General features: G+C 34.8%; 1 protein-coding gene across 1 annotated transcript in view; it reads right to left on the bottom strand.

Moving 5' to 3' along the window:
- LOC139513276 (uncharacterized) overlaps nt 1–15,319 on the bottom strand; it is a 70,488-nt gene that overhangs the window by 14,373 nt on the left and 40,796 nt on the right. The window lies entirely within an intron of this gene.

The raw sequence follows: 15,319 nt of genomic DNA, 5'->3' as shown, positions 1-15,319 counted from the left end.
GTTTATATATTACCAGAATTGACTGAAAGGCTTTGATAAAGATCTCAGTCATGCATTCTTGCAATCCTTTAGATCTTGTAATGCTGATTCTCTTTGATGTTTTCAGTTTTTGCCTATCTGTTAGATTTATATGAGGCAAAGTCATTAAAATCTATATGTAAGAGTATTTACTCTTATAAGGTGCTGATTTTGAATTTCAGTCATATTGTTTTTATACGGCCGCAAAATCGTATATTGGTATGACATGTATGACGTTGGCGGCGTCGTCTTCCGAAGACACATTGGTTTTCGCACTATAACTTTAGTTTAAGAAGATAGAAATCTATGAAATTTAAACACAAGGTTTATGACCACAAAAGGAAGGTTGGATTGATTTTGGGAGTTATGGTCCGAACAGTTTAGGAATAAGGGCCAAATAAGCATTTTTCTTGGTTTTCGCACAATAACTTTAGTATAAGTAAATAGAAATCTATGAAATTTAAACACAAGGTTTATGACCACAAAAGGAAGGTTGGGATTGATTTTGGGAGTTTTGGTCCCAACAGTTTAGGAATTAGGGGCCCAAAGGGTCCAAAATTAAACTTTGTTTGATTTCATCAAAAGTTGAATAATTGGGGTTCTTTGATATGCAGAATCTAACTGTGTATGTAGATTCTTCATTTTTGGTCCAGGTCACGCAGGCGCACGCTATTAAATTTTAAGAAACAATGGCCAAAAATTGTTATTTTTCCTTCTTTTGATGTTTTTGAAGCACTTTACCCCCAAACCTCACCCATTTTCTGAAATTAATGGTTTTGAAGTTCATCCAAACAAATTACAAACTTAAGGGCATATTTTAACGTGATAAGTAGCTTTCTAAAACAAAATTTGGAAAATGAGAAAATAGGGGGGGGGGGGGGGGGGGGGGGGGGGGGGGCAATCTTTACCTAAAAATGCTTGTTGTTTGTCCCTTAGTCCTAAACTGTTTGTACCATAACCCCCAAAATCAATATATACCAACCTTCCTTTAGTGGTATTGAACCTTATAGTAAATTTCATAAAGATACCATCATTTAACATAGGCGGATCCAGGGGGGGGCCGGGCCCCCCCTTTCGTGGGAAAAATTTGGTTGATTATATAGGGAATCATTGAAGCATGACTGGAGCGGGAAAAGTTCTGGATCCGCCACTGTTTAAACTAAAGTTATTGTTCGGAGCAAAATGTGTCTTTAGACAACTACGCAGATGACGCCTTTATAGCATTGTACGACCCCCCCCCCCCCCCCCAAATTGATCAATGAACCATGAAACAGGTCAATGACTTATGAAACCGGCAAGACAGATATGTACAACATTATACACAAAATATATTGGCCAATAGTGTTATATTATCTAAAAATTATAGCAAACCTCAAACACTAAACCTTGTCCAATAAACCATTAAAATGAAGTAAATGTCAAATGGAACATGCAAGTCGGACACCATACACTCAATCCATACACTAAATATATTTTACCTATTGCTTGACTTTATAACATAAACTGTTATCAGAGATGTGTCTCGCTTTTTGTAATTTTGATTATCATGCATTTATGTAGAAATTAAAATAGGAATACTTAACGTATAACATAAGTTGGGCAAATATTCAAAGTCAATGAACCATGACTGAGGTACATGGCTTAACAATTTCCATGTAAATGAGATGCACCAATGCTAAAACAACTGCATACCAAATGTCATTGACTTATTATAAGTCGTTTTCGTTAAACAAACCTAAACACAAACATTAACTGGTAAACTATGTAAAAGTTTCAAGGTCAATGACCCATGAAGAGGGGGTGGAGCTATATAATCTCCATGGAAACGATACTTTCAAATGCCAATAAATTTGCACACCAAAAATCATTGACTTAATATTAGCATTTCTTCTTAAACTGATTTAATCACAAACTTTTACATGTAAACTTAGCAAAAGTTTCAGTCAATAGACCATGACTGAGGGGCCTGGGCCAAATATTCACCATGCAAATGAGATGTGCTAATGCTATAATACAACCGAATACCAATTAACATTCGCCTACTACTAATGCTTCCCCTTGAACAGACATAATCACAAACTAATGTCAAATATGCAAAATTTTATCACCAGACCCATAACATGGCATCGAGGTCAAGTGAACCCTGTCTGACAGACATTGCAAGGAAGCCATATACCAAATATAGTTATCTAATTATTCAATATAAGTGAGCATTTAACATGACAATAAAACTTATTTCCCCAAGCAGTCCCAGTACCATGAAAATGAGGGCATGGACAATGGACATATGACATATGACATACAGAAGTTTCGCAACATAAGGTATGAAGCATCTATCTTCTTAAATATACAGCTGTATACCAATAGTTTGACTCGCACGATTGTATTCAAAATGTCTTGAAAAAAGTGTTTGCATGCAAATTATCGGTTGTTTAAAGGATACATGACTGTATGAAACCCTATAATCAGCTACATAAAGAATAAAATGCTCTTTTGTTCCGGCGTTGGGAAGTTCCAGAAGAACTTATGAACTAGTTACTTTGTTCTTCCTCTGGTTTAAAAGTTCCACCGGAACAAAGTGACTAGTTGAAAAGTTCCAACAGAACATATCAACTAGTTAGAAAGTTCCCTTTTGCCATATTAGTCAAAACCGGAACTAACAAACTAGCACAAAAGTTCCAACGGAACTTATCAACCAATCACAAAGTTCCATTTGGAGAATTGATGCAAAGTAAAAGCGCAACATTATATTTGAACCTTTCGAAGGGGAACTAAAATACTGATTACAAAAGTCAAAAGGAACTATCAACTAGTCACAAAGTTCCTCTTTGGCAAATTAGTCAAAACCGGAACTAACAAATTAAACTAGCCCAAAAATTCCTTCTCATGTGGGTACTTTTTAAAAATATCAATTTCAGATTAATGTGTAACAATAAATTAGAATTTATTCCGTTATTAAGGCAACATTCTGACCGAATTAACTAGTTGTTCTGTTCCGCCAGAACTATTCAACTAGCTACATTGTTCCGGGACTTTTCAACAAGCTACTTTTTTCCGGAACTTTTCGACTGCAAATCGGAATAAAACAACTAGTTGGAAAGTTCCATCGGAACGAAATAACTAGTTGAACTAGGAACAAAGTATCTGACGGAACATAGTGGCTGTTACATATGTACATCCCTTTATCGGCTACCTAAAGGATGAATGACTGTAAGACATCCAGCTATCAAAAGGATGCATGACTGTATATCATCCTTTTATTAGCCACCAATGGATACATACCAGTATACACACTTGCACTATTATCGGCAAAACTTGCTGATCATTGTTGTGATTTAAAATGTCTATTTATCTATTATATTTTTTTTAAACATAAAAGTCAAAACGCAAAAAATGCTAAAATTCGTCATCAAGGCTAATAACAGTTATAAAGAGAGAACCGACGATTTCGACCATGTGGTTTAGCAAAATTGCAGATCTTGCCTTACTGATCGTTTTTTCCAGTTTAAAGTTTCCCCATATCCTTTATAGTTTTCAAGATAATAGGCAAAAATGTAAAAGAAAAGGTAAAATGAAATTTCAAATAGTCTTAAACTGATTCTGAGGTTGTCTCAGTTATTATTTAAAGGAATTTGTATATATACATGGCAAATCTTAGATAGTTTCTTTTGAATTGTAGGAGTGGCGATTTAGAAGTTGACATACTGTAGTGATAAATGTTGAAAACCGTCTGTTGACCTCTAAAGGTCTTTTGGTCTTATCATCGCGTTGCTGTCTCATTAACGTCAGAGGAGCAGATGCACTCTTGATATTTCACTTTCTTCCAATTTACACGTGATATTCAATCGGTAACCTTCGTGTAAAAATTAACACTGAATTCCAGTTTTAATGTCATCTATTGCTACTGTGTAGAAAAAAGATCAACAGAAAATGTGCCAAACTAGCAAACACATCATAATTCTGTCTAGAAATTCTTAGGTTATTTTATATTGACACATACAGCATGTCTATTAAACACCTTTTTGAAACTTGTAAATTTTCTAAGCCGGGACTTTATAATGAAAACTGGGCATTAAAATATTGCGGAATAGGTTGTGAATAAATAAGTTTTGAACGCGTCCATGATATTCAGCCCAAATCTTATTATACAGCAAGGGATGTTTAGTTTAACTTGAATTGAAAACTTCACCAAAATCGAAAATAGCCCATACCATGGTTTTTCATTTGGAAATCCCCTAAAATATGAAAAAAAAAGGTGAAGAACTACAAATAATTTGAAAATTGAGAATGAAAGCGTATTCATTCGAACGTATCAATATAGAAGTTCTACTTTGACAAAGTTTCACATGTAATATTTAGAAATGAGTTTGCGCCAATATAAAAATCAATACAATCAAAATAACTAAAGACCTTGTATCGCGCACCTTGATCTATGTGCATATCTATATATAAAAAAAAACAAAAAAAAAAACACTCTCAAACATTTTAGACAAAAATAGACTTTATGACAACAATCTCTATTTTGTTGTTCTTGTATTACTAAAAGTTTAGTCAGTTTAGTTTCTCTCTATCTTCAGTGTTTGCTCAAAACACAAAAGAGGGTAAAACAACCCTCCTCCTTTAAGGGCATTCATTCCTATTAAGGGTGAACGTTTACTTAAGAAATAATTCATGGAAGCCATAGATTTGTTGGAAATTTACACATGGCCTGGGCCGTGATATTCGAATTTTATCCTGAGCGTTAGCGAGGGATAAAATTAACGAATATCACGGCCCAGACCATGTGTAAATTTACAACAAATCTATGGCTTCCATGAATTATTTCGATTCTAATAGGACAAATACGATCATTAAAAAACTGAAGCGATGATGGGTATACACCGTGTGTGTGGCTGTTCTATTTTACCCACTGTTCGATAAATGTAAAACAAATTTAATAAACCTGCATGAATGATTTCTTAACTAACCGCTAGAAAAAAAATGCGATTCCTTTTGTTACTTCTCAGTAAACCCAACATTTGCAATTTTAAATTTACATTTTTTATCGTAAGCTACCGTCAAATTCACTGTTGACATGTTGTAACCAATGAGCCGCCATGTTGACTTGCTGAAATCAGTAAATGTGCGAATAATGCAATAGAACAGAAAACAAGCAACACCTACCTCAATAATTTATTTTAATGCAATTGTATCCGAGTTTAGAAGGTAAACGCAATAGAAAAACCTACAGCTTTGACGTTTTCATACGCATGACGTCATGTTTTGAAATGACGTTAATGCGCCAAAATCATTACTGGAATTTCGCGGAATTTTAATTTATTTTGTTTTTGTCCATTTTTCCGTTCTCTAATGTGTAAATTCTTTTTGTTATGCGTCAGAATCAGAATAAATGTTCTGTAGGGTTTTATTCAATTGTAACTGTTAATACAACGAAATCCACAACCGTTTACACATAGGTAACGATACATGTGGATTTACGTGGGAGGCATATTTAAACAGCCATTTGTGTACATCTTGGAGTCTGCGCTAAGTATAGATATATCGAGAATTTTATCACGGTGTTGTTTACAAAGCGAAAGAAGCACGTCATATTAGAATAACTACTAGTATATCGGCAACATTGAACTTTGTAATAGGGCTTGCCTTGCTGACCATTTTTGAGATTTAAAGGGTTTATTAATCTATTATAATTTAAAGGCATGTAAGGCATAAGAGGGAAACATGTTAGACAAAAAAATGCAATTTATCCCTATGTTCTATATTAAGCCATGTCGACCATGTTGGTTTGCAAGCAGGGACATCGGACACTCAAAAATTTGAAATTTGAAAACAATTCGGAAGAAAACAAAAAATATGAACGCCTAAAAAAATGTTGTTTTACCCCCAAACTCCATTCCAGCCTTCCCTATGTAGTAAGACACCTTGTAGTACAACTTCAGAGAAATCCATATACTTAACACAAGTTATTGTCTAGAAACTACAATAAACAGCTGGGACATGAGCGCATGATACGCCCGTCATATTTTCAAAGAATGAAGTTCAATTACCTCTCAATATCATATTAGAAATTTATGAAAATCAAAAGGGAGCTTTCATCAATAGATATAAATAATTCACCAAAGTTTCATGAGAATTGCTGAAAGTATTTTTGATTTTATGTCCGAAAACTGGAAAATCACACCTTTTTAATAAATAAAACCCCATAATTCGGAAACGTAAAATCAAGAATCTATAAAATTATAAAGGAAGCTTACATCAATAGATATAAACAATTCATCAAAGTTTCATGAGAACTGCTGAAATCATTTCTGAGTTATTGTCCGAAAACGGGAAAATCCCCCTTTTCTATGAATAAATCCCCATAATTCGGAAATTTAAAATCTAAGATTTATACAAGAGTGCACACACTGAATTGTCTTTACTAACCATTGATATTATGTTGATTGTCCTAGATATAAGGCTCTATTACAGCTGTCACATAAACTTAACATTAACCAAGAAAACTACACATTGATCAATGAACCATGAAAATGAGGCCAAGGTCACATGAAACATGCCAGCCATGCATGTACAGCTAACACTTTCCCCATAAAACAAAAATTGTTGACCTAATGCGTAGTTTTAAGAATAACAGACCAAAACACCAAAACTTTAACACTGAGCAATGCATCGTGAAAATGAGGTCAAGGTCAAATAAAATCTGCGCGACTCACATATAGATCATAAAATATTTCCAAACACCAAATATAGTTGACCTATTGCATACTGTATAAGAAAAACAGACCAAAACACAAAAACGTAAACAATCACCACTTAACCATAAAGATGAGGTCAAGGTCAGGTGACACCTGCCAGTTGGACATGTACACCTTACAGTCCATCCATACACCGAATATACTTGACCTATTGCTTATAGTATCTGAGATATGGACTTGACCACCAAAACTTAACCATGAAATGAGGTCAAGGTCAAGTGAAAACTGTCTGACCGGCATGAGAACTTTGCAAGGTACGCACATACCAAATATAGATATCCTATAACTTATAATCAGATAGACTTTAACATTACCAAAAATCTTAACTTTTTTCTAAGTAGTCACTAAACCATGAAAATAAGGTCAAGGACTTTGGACATGCGACTGACGGAAACTTCGTAACATGAGGCATTTATATACAAAGTATGAAACATCCAGGTATTCCACCTTCTAAAATATAATGCTTTTAAGGAGTTAGCTAACGCCGCCGCCGCCGTAGGGTCACTATCTATATGTCGAGCTTTCTGGCCCTTTTATTTACCATTTTGATCATGTTGACTTATTTGTAGATCTTACTTTGCTGTAAATTATTGCAGTTTACAGTTAATCTCTATCTATAATAATATTCGAGATAATAACTAAAAACTTTAAAATGTCTTTAAAATTACAAATTCAGGGTCAGCAACACACCAACGGGTACGTCGGAAAAATTCATGGCAGATAGATCTTGACCTGGTGAACAATTTTACCCTAGTCATATTTGCTCTAAATGCTTCAGTTCAAGAGATAATAAGCCAAAATCTACGTTTTACCACTAAAATCTATTTTCACTTTTTTAGTCATTGTGGTCATCTTGATTGGCGGGCTTGGTCATCGGACACATTTTTAGCCTAGACACCCCAATAATGATTGTGGCCAAGTTTGGTTAAATTTGGGCCAGTATGATCCAGTATAGCTTCAGAGGAGAACATTTTTGTAATAGTTTAAAACAGACGACGTCGGACGCCAAGTGATGAGAAAAGCTCACTTGGTCCTTTAGGCAAGGTGAGCTAAAAGTGAAGATATACATCGTGTGATAAAACATATTAGTTTTGTTTCATTCTGTTGCTAACCAATTCCTGATTTGCGTCGACAAACTCCCACTTGTAGAATTGTCCATGTTTTTTTTAATAAGACCCACACAATACTACTCTTTTCAAAAATAAATGTGCCGGTACATCTCTACATAATCTACAAATAGGTCTACCATATTGGTGGTTTCGTATTCGCGTGCTTGCCCGGTGTATAGAACATTGACGGCAAGCAAAAGCCTTAAAAGTTGCAAGATTTAAATGCTTCTCCGCTAAGCAAGCGATCTTAGATCAAAGACAAGTTGGCTCGAGATCAGAATACTGTGTGCGACAGTTACTTTTTGAACTGGCATGGAAGTCACATTAATTAAGTATCACGTCATAGTGGCCTACATTTTATGATGGCTTGCTTTACTCTTACATCAAGTTATATAATTGTAGGTCATGTACTTTGCATCTTGAGATAAATACTCGGACATAAAACCTAATCAAAGTCAATGAAGTGTTCAATATAGAACGGTACTCTTATAATACACAAGATGCATCTTAACACCAAGATATGACTGTAGGCAACTTAGAAATGAACAACTATATAAAACTAAACCGAAGTCAAAAGAGCTTTACGTCAGAGTGTTTTTTTATAAGGACTAATTCAGCAATATTTCTATTTGGAAAGGGCATAACTCTAAAAGGTAAAAGTGACGCCACTTAAATTAAAAGTCGGTCTGTATTCAGTTGTAATATGCATTGTGTATAAGTTTTCTATTATCTGCTTGAGGTAAACTAAAGTTAGAGAACAGAAACCAATTTTTGGACGTACGGACGCATTTGTAAGAACAAAACTTAACACTCCCCCCTCCGCTAAGGCGGGGGCATACACCCATAAGTACAGGAAAAGCACTCATTCCTAAATAATGTCTTCCGAAAATATTCTATTTTTCTTTGTTTATTGTGGTGCGCTTTTATACACAAAATCCGTTTTAAGTATGCCGATTAATATCAACGTCTAAGAATATGCGAACTTGTTTAAATTTGAACTTGGATTTATATCTGCTTCTACTAAGGTCGATAGGGATAATGTTTTCTAATTGAAAGCCTGTCAGGTCTCATAGTCTCGCCTGGAATGACGGATGAGTGCATGGGTCAGTAGTTTCGAACCCCGCCCGGTCAATACAAAACATTTAGGAGTAATACGCCAAATTAGTCTTCTCGGACTTAAACAATGGGCTCTGATCTTCTGGCCAGGGGGTACTCCTACCATGTGAAATACCACACTAAAGACCCAGCTCATCGTATCGGAATTGTTGAAAGCAGGGCTCGTATTGGTATCAAATTAACTTATGAATAGTTGTTATATTTATCTAAATAATGACCATTTCAGCACATATTTAAATGGTTGTACCATTGGTGTGAAAATTCAGCTTTTAAAAATGTATGTGTTTGAACCAAGCTACCAAGTCTGTAGCCTAATATTTGTGCTTTTTTCACGTTTTTTATTAATGACTTAAATTATGCAGCTGCTGTTGGTTTGCCTTTTTATTTTTAGCATTAAATATATCAAACCTTTTATTAAATACCTCACTAAACGTTTGTTGGATTTTGCCCTTACTGTGAGAAGTAGATGTGTGTATAATATATTTACTTTCCGGTCATTGAACTATAAAGACTACACCTAAATATTTTGGATTCAATCAACCTTGTGAAATGATGTCTATGTCTATGTCGTCTATGCTTTGTGTCGTGTTTAAGATTAAACCTGATTTATAGCGAACCATCTACAGCTAAATCTAAGGGTATTGGCATTCTAATAAGATAATATAATAAGTAAGAACATTTCAAGAAGATTTCATGGATCTATTAAATAGTAAACGTTAGAAGCATATGTAATATAACAGAGACAGTATACAGCATTGATTGGTCTACATCTTCATGTTTCCCCGTCTGGTTAACGCACGGTATCAGCCTATTTCATGTCGCCTTCAGTGACAATCGTATAGCATGCGAGATGAAATCAACGGACTAATGGTGATAGCCGACACTGATCTTATACGTTGCTTATTACAATTGCTCTATATGGTTTGTAAGATCCTAATAATATTTCACAAATATAATAGATCTGATTAAAATGATAAGGACTATGTTTTTTGTATGCATATCTGAGATAAATAAAATAATATGTCACGTTCACTTTACTTTTTACTTATGATTGAAATCATTTTGAAGGTCTGTAAAAATGAATATTTTACAACAAATATCACATAAACGTAACATTATCGATGATCCATGACTGAAGGTACATGACTAAACAATCTCCATGAAAATGAGATGTGCCAATGCAAATACAATTGTATTCCAAATACCATTGACTTATCATAAGAAGTTCCATTTAAACAAACATAAACACAAATTAATACATGAAAACTAAGAACAAGAATGTGTCAACAGTACACGGATGACCCATCCGCACTATCATTTTCTATGTTCAGTGGACCGTGAAAATGGGAGAAAATCTCTAATTTGGCATTAAAATTAGAAAGATGATATCATAGGGCACATGTGTACTAAGTTTCAAGTTGATTGGACTTCAACTTCATCAAAAACTACCTCAACCAAAAACTTTAACCTGAAGCGGGACAGACGGACGCACAGACCTGAAAACATAATGCCCATAAATAGTGCATAAAAAATTCAAATTCAATTATTGAGGGGGAGGGGTCAAATAATCTCCATGGTAATAAGATGTGCAAATGCCAATACAACTGCATTCACAATATCACTGACCTACCACAAGGGGTTCCCCAAAACCATTATCCATGAAAACTAAGCCAAAAAAAATCAGTCAATAAACCATGACTGAAGGGGCGCGGCCAAATAGTCTCCATGGAAATGAAGTGCCAATGCTTTTACAACTGCATACCATTTATGATCATTAAATTACCTGGTTCACCATAAACTAGACCTTATCACAAACTCATACATGGAAACTAGACCTCATCACAAACTTAATACATTGAAACTAAGCAAAAGTTTCAAAGACAATAGACCATAACTGAGGAGACAGGGGCAAATAATCTCCATGGTAATGAGATGTGCCAAAACTAATACAACTGCATACCAAATATCATTGACTTACCACAAGTGGTTCATCATAAACTAGACCTTATCACAATCTAATACATTGTTTATGCCGCCGCCGCCGGAAACAACATATATGTCTCGCTTTTTGACTCAGTCAAGCGAGACAAAAACTAAGCAATGTCCAATGAACCATGAAATTGAGGTCAAGGTCAGATGATACCTGCCAGTCGGACATGTACAGCTTACAATTATTCCACACAGCAAATACAGTTGACCGACTGCTTATAGTATCTCATATATGGAATTGACATCGTAAATTTATCCTTAATCACGTATCCATGAAATGAGATCAAGGTCAGATGAATCCTACCGGACATATATGCAAACCTTACAAAGAACTAATTCACTTACTAGTAGTAGCATGATTCATAATAAGAGGATTTCACTTTTCCAAAAAAAACTAATTTTGATCAAGCAGTCACTAAACCATGGAAATGAGGTAAAAAACAATGAACATATGACAGACGAAAACATAAGGTTTCACGGTCATAAAACTTTCAAGCATGATTTTTGTACTCAGACTCGAAAATCAACCAATCAAATTGCTGGATTTCATGTTTCGAGCATAATTTTTGTGCTCAGAGCACTGAGCAAAGTGTTATGCCTGCAAGGCCAGGTATCTGCGAACAAGGTTTGAAAAGAGAGTGACAAAAGATACCAGAGGGACAGTCAAACTCATAAATCGAAAATAAACTGACAACGCCTGGAAGTGTCCAGGTCCTTTACATTTAAAATATAAAAAAGAAGATGTGGTATGATTGACAATGAGACAACTGTCCACAAGAGACCAAAATGACACAGACATTAACAACTATCGGTCACCGTACGGCCTTCAACAAAGAGCAAAGCCCATACCGCATAGTCAGCTATAAAAGGCCCCGATAAGACAATGTAAAACAATTCAAACGAGAAAACAAACGGCCTTATTTATATAAAAAAAATGAACGAAAAACAAATATGTAACACATAAACAAACGACAACCACTGAATTACAGGCTCCTGACTTGGGACAGGCACATACTTAAATAATGTGGCGGGGTTAAACACGTTAGCGGGATCCAAACCCTCCCCCTAACCTGGGACAGTGGTATACAGTACAACATAAGAACGAACTATAAAAATCAGTTGAAAAAGGCTTAACTCATCAGATGGACAAAAATACAAGTGGACGTGGCCGGGTACTTGTTACAGTACATCCCGACAAATAAAAAGACACTAGGAACAGATCTGAGAGTACTCGCAGTTATCTGACAGCTAGTTCAAAGCCACTAACAACTAATAGAACAAATCATGCATCTAAGACTAAACTATCAATCCGTACACATCCAACATCCAATGGATTTATTGTAAAGACGTCATAAACAGCCAGAGATAAACATGACATTGTGCAATGCCAAGTTACAGGTATCGACAGATTGTAGATCCATGAATGTGTTTATGTATATAACATACTAGTAACATTTAGTTTGCTTTTAATTTACTGATAACAAAATCAATATTTATACCAATAAAATAATATTCAATGATCTTATTACAGTGTTGAATTGGTAACCTTTTAGAATAAGTTTATTTAAAGAAGCGTTACGTTGACATGGATCATTTCGAAATTTCCGAGCACGGTTAACAACATGTCCGTTATAAAGAGGATGTGCTATCCCGTTTGAAATAAGTTTTCTACAAGTACAACCAAACTTTTAAACCAAATCTTTATATCTATGGAAACATTTAGTAAAGGTTTTAAGTAATTTATGGTAGCTTTGCACAAACAGTTTACACCGCCGTCGTTGCTGGATTGTGATACCGAAGTCTTGCATTCTACAACTTTCGCGAAAGGCGAGACAAACACTAGTTTAATCGACAGTAAGCTTAAAGCTGTTGTACGTAATGTCCTGTCCTTTTATATTGTTGCCGACCTGCATGTGTTGAAGTTAATATCTAAAACTGAATCACTTATGTCAATCAACAATTTTCGTGGGTCATGATTATGGTTAATATAATGGCGTCCAGTGAGGTACTTGAAAAAATAAATAAATAAACGGTTTTTGACCATTACAGTAAATCTTCCAAAATGACACAACCTTTGGAAATATTCCATTTTATCTCGTTGCAGTAAGCTTACAAAAGATTATATTAAGTATGATGGATGTATCCGTAAGCTGTCATTCTTCCCAGCTTTCAGCTGTTAGCAACAGTCACCAAATCTCTTCCTAATCCAGATTATTTCTTTCGACATTGCTATAGGACTTACTAGTTTGCAAATATTCGGATTCAGGGGAACATACAAGAGGTTATCATGTTATCCTAACTTGATATTTGCCAGGCAGTTCAATAAAAAAAATAGTTTTAATATGCCACCTTAATAAGGTTAACATTAATAGATTGTATTTTGCAGCACTTGTAGACAAGTCATGAATCTGATGTTCAGTGGTTGTCGTCTGTTTATGTGGTTCATACGTGTTTCTCGTTTCTCGGTTTTTATATAGACAAGACCGTTGGTTTTCCCGTTTGAATGGTTTAACACTGTTGAAGACCGTACCTTGACCTATAATAGTTTAGTTTATAAATTGTGACTTGGATGGAGAGTTGTCTCATTGGCACTCATACCACATCTTCATATATCTATATCTACTCGTGATAGCAAATGCTAAGAATAATGTTGCATACTTGACACCATCTTTTAATTTCTCATTTACACAAGTATTAGTCTTTCAAAAAGGGCTAGTCGTCTCTTAGCGGATGACAATGGAAAGTGCTCTCGCTTTGTAGATTAATCCATTTGCTAGAATAGCCACGTGCATCAATCAACAATTTTTACCACACACGAGGTTACACGTTATGAAGTAGTATATCGTTTAACGTTGTTGTTTACGAAACTCCAGAAGATTCGGCTATTTATAGATAAAAGTTACCTGTGTACCAGTATCATGAATATGCATGATTAATGACCAGGGAAAATCTAATTGCTAAAATAGAGAGGACAAATCCGATACTCTACGGGATTGAAGGAAATTTACTAGGTTTGGATTGTCCTAACCAATCAATGAACTTTGATTATTCAAGTCTCGTAATATCTTCCAATCAGGTAGTAAGAAGCATTCACGCACTGACTGTCCATCGTTCAATTCTTAATATCGTCTCTAAAAAAAGTGTCCCCTCGACTTGAATATAATATAAGCAATTATTTTGCGGCTACTCTTTGACAGTGCGTTGGGAAATGGTTATCGATGGTTAACGCCAGTTAATATATGTTCTACGATTTGGTTTAGTTTTGAATTTTTCTTCTAATTCATCTTTGGAACACCATCTTTCCTTCAGGAACATGAACTTATCTATCAGCAAGGAAGACAACATACGCTAAGATGTCTCGACGTGTAATAATTGCTGAATTAGATGTGGAAAGTCTTAAAGATCACGGATTTTCTTATAAACTTAACATCATAATTAATGAATATAAGGTCAATGTCATTAAAACACAGCATTCCATAAACCAAGCTAGATGCTTATTGTATGATAAAAACACATGAAAACTATGTATTTACCTGTGAAACATAAAAATTACCATGAAATTGAGGTAAATATGAAATGATTCCTGTCAGACAAAATAACTTACATAAAATTATTCCGTAATCAAAATATATTGATCTACTGCTTACAGTATCTGAGAAATCGACCTTATCACATAAAGTTATCGCCGATCGATTAACTATTATGATGAGGAAAGGTCAGATAAACCCTGACAGTCAAACATGCACACTTTACAATCTTTTAATACAAATGTACTTCAAATGCAGTTGACCTACAATATATTCAAAGCATCTTAGAAACAGACCTAATCACGAAAATTTAACATTGACCAATAAGCCAGGAATATAAGGTTAATCTCATACTGACATGCACAAATAGCAATCATTCCATACACCGTGAACCATGATATTAAGGTTAAGGTCAGTTGAACTCTGCCAGACAGACTTCTACATTTAAATTTAACATAAACCAAATAAAGTTGACCTACTGTTTGTACTAGTGTCTAAGAAACAAACCGATAACGCAATCTTGAGATTGACCAACAAATAATGACGATGAGGTGAAGGTCAGATGGGTCCTGCCAGATGACATATAAGTTCCAGTCATACGATACATAAAATATAGTTGAGAACAGACTTGAAACATTTGAGAAAAGGTACTTAAATCTTTTTCACAGATTCATGAAATGTTCTAATGGCCAGGTGACCATGTCTGACGGACATGTTTACCTTAATTGCAATGATTCTCTATACAAAATAAAGTTGTCCTAATACTCATAACTGAAGAAAACAATCACTTTTACAAAAATATTTT

Source organism: Mytilus edulis, chromosome 2, assembly GCF_963676685.1.
Source record: "Mytilus edulis chromosome 2, xbMytEdul2.2, whole genome shotgun sequence".
Classification (NCBI taxonomy): Eukaryota; Metazoa; Mollusca; class Bivalvia; order Mytilida; family Mytilidae; genus Mytilus; species Mytilus edulis.
The sequence above is the reverse complement of the archived record's forward strand: the minus strand, read 5'-3'. Positions and strand labels throughout refer to the sequence as shown.